This window comes from Lissotriton vulgaris, chromosome 4_1 (assembly GCF_964263255.1).
Source record: "Lissotriton vulgaris chromosome 4_1, aLisVul1.2, whole genome shotgun sequence".
In the NCBI taxonomy this organism is placed as follows: Eukaryota; Metazoa; Chordata; class Amphibia; order Caudata; family Salamandridae; genus Lissotriton; species Lissotriton vulgaris.
Window position 1 is genome coordinate 829,749,595 of NC_141691.1, and position 3,343 is coordinate 829,752,937.

The window sequence follows — 3,343 nt, forward strand, 5'->3', positions numbered from 1 at the left end:
ATTCAGGAAATATAATGTGGGGAATATTTAGGGAAGTATGTGGCCAATTCCGAACTCTAGAGACATTTATTCAAAGTATCAACATAAAATCAATACAAGCAGAATCCATAATAAATGTGGTCCTTAAAATTCAGAGACATGCCCTCAGAGTCACAACACATGGATGTGGTCCACACACAGGCAGGGGCACTTATTCGGGCACAACAATAATCTTCCCACACTCAAATAAATCTTTTTTTGGTTTAGTATACAACGATAATGATTCAACAAATAATGCATTAAGGAGCGTTTGCAAGTAGTTTAAGGTAGGTCTACATTGTAAAACATTACAGCACAGATTTACTAAGATTTTGTATTAGTGTTGAGTCACTTATTTGGTGTAGGCCTGAAGCAATATCCATTTTGGGATTTACAAAGCAATTTGTGTGGAGAAGTGTGGCTCAATGGTTAGAGCGGCAGACCCTGATGCAGAGGTCTGGCCCGGGACTAGGGTTCAATTCCTGCCTCGGCGGGTCTTGGGCTCAATTTCCTCGGACCTGATAATTCTCGCCTATTCTAAACATGGGTCCCACTCTGGGCAATAGCTTGCTTAATCTCCACAATGGCCCCAACAGCGCTGGGATGCCTGGCTTCAACTTAGGGGTACCCAGGGGAGACATTTCACAGGGAAAAGCCAGAAAGGGTTCCACAGCGGTATGTGTTACAGTGCCAGGACACCCCAGTTGGGGTATTAGTGTGCTTTACAAGTACAAATTACATTACATTACAAAGCCATGAAAATTCTGAGTTGAAAGGCTTTGTAAACAAAGTAGCAAAAGGCAGTGCCTAGCACTGTCTTGCGTTACCTTGCATCTGGTGTTACATGGGTGTTCCCATGCATACACCCTTGTATTTTGATCAAAGCTCTTCTTTACAAGATTGTTAACAACGACTTGCACCTTAATGGTGCACCTACGTGAGGCTGACTGTAACAAGGATGTTTATCTCTCTTCATTATTTCCTGTTTGCATATGTGCTGCATTCTGCCAAAAATATCAATATATTTCCATAAATAGGACAGTCATGAGCTGGGCAATGCACCTTCTAAGGAAAAACAGTCTTCTAAATTTGCTCTGTTGAGTAGGATCTCTACTTGGCCTAGACAGTAGTCCACAAAAGTAGGGGTTGAAGCTGAATAACGTCACCCAGTTAACATTGTCCAAACTCAAGCAGCTATGAGGAACTGCCAACAATTGTCAAAGAAACTATATTCTTAAACTGGTAAGTAAGAAACATTTTAATACCTCTATATCCCTGCTTCATAATTGGAGATAGCTAAGTATTGGGCTCTATAGATTCTTAACCTGAGCGATAAGTGCTTTGGACATAGTTTAGATGGAAAGTCAAATACAGTCCTAGTAGATCTAAAAACTGAGTTCTTCTTACAAAAAGGAGATTATGCCATTTAGTATGGGAATCAAAAATGTTAGGCGGATAGAAAAAGCATTTGTCTGCTCAATAACTTTCTCTTTAAGTCTGTATGACCTAGATTTCTTAGAAAACATTTTGGACAATTTTGTGGATAAACCAAGGTATTTAATAGAAATCAAGAATAGTTCAGAATTCAGAACAGTATTTACACCATTCATGGGTCCTGTTAACAAAACTGCATCATCAGCATATAACAAGATGGACAGAGCGTGAGCCAGCAAAGGGCACATCCTTAAGTGTTTGGCCAAAAATGAACCCAATCTGATAAAATAGAAAAATACAACCTTGATGCACTCCCCTGCCTAAATCAAAGCAGACTGTGCCCTCACCCTCAGGACCATATCTCACCTTAGGAGTGATATATTTTTGTAACTCATCATACAATTAAAATTGATTACAATTACAATTGATTCAGCTACACCCATGGAACACATAATAGACAATATTTGAGAGCTGTTAACTGTGCCACAGGCAGAGTTCACACCCATAAAATCCAGATTGATGGACTCATGCTTAGCAGTTTTATACTTGTTGAAGAGTAAATACAAATTAAGACATTGATCAATTGTGCCGAAGCTGGGATGAAAGCATAGTGTGAACTTATTGTTATATTATTTCCATACATCTATTGTGACAAATTGCCCATCAATATTTGATCTGCAACTTTGACAATAAAATCCATCAATGAGACTGTACTTTTTACAAGCAGACTCACATTTATTGTATTTTTGGGAAAATGGCACTTTAGTAGACTGAGACCAGGTTTGAGGAAGCTTAGGGGATGACGCAGAATTTACTAAATTATTAATGATGAGGGCCCAAATTTCAATATGATGCTTTATAGATCAGAAGCACCCTATCTGGGGAGGGCACCTTTCCCTTCGAACTATTAACAATAGCATCTACCACATCTTCATAGGCAATCAAAAATGGGGCAGCAGGCAAATGAATAGGTGATAGCAAATTGTTGCCTGTCAGCTGAGAAGACTTGTTAAAAACCAAATGAATATTACTGATATGAGAGACGCATTCTTTGGGTAGAATAAGTGTAGACCTATTTTTGTTCTCTATAAATGGAGTGTTAAAAACTCCAGCCTGACAGTGAAGTCTTCCTTTAGTAAAGTGTAGGGCAAATGTAAAAAATGCAATTAACTTGAAACTAGTATTAACAATATTGTTATGTTAAATATTAATATAAATATATTTTGATTGCTTACTTTAAATATAGACCAAAAAAAGGAAAAACATTTCCAGCACTATTAAATTATTTTGAATTGAACCTTTAAATAATGGAAATATATTAAAATAAATAAGAATGCCCCTTGAAGAAAAACATATTTCGAATGTGTATTACCAATGATTAAAAATAATGTATAGAAGTATTTTAAATGAATGTACATATTTTTAATACAATATACTGTTACATTATGTTTTAATTGAAAATAGTTTCATGGATATTTTGTAACTAAATGATAAACATATCCTACTTTTATATATATTTGTTAACTGTATATATGTGTAGCATTTTAAATCATCTAATTTAATTTAACATTATTTCCAATGTTTTTTTAAGTCTCTACCATTATTTTCTATGGATGGGTATTGCAGTACCAGTGGTTGGCCATGTGTAGTACTGGACTTACTATGAAAGCATTATTTGCAATATAAAAAGACCTGTAAGTTATAACAAAACTGGTAGAAAGCACAAAAGTGCAGTTTAATAACACCGAAAAAGAAAAAAAATACTCAAAAGTATAAACTTACTGAGAAGTGCAAGTTATCTTTGAGAATGTGATTCTTAAAATGTACGATGAAACATAAGTCAACAGTAAGTATTACAAAGAAGATAAAAAAGAAAACAAAAAAACAACAC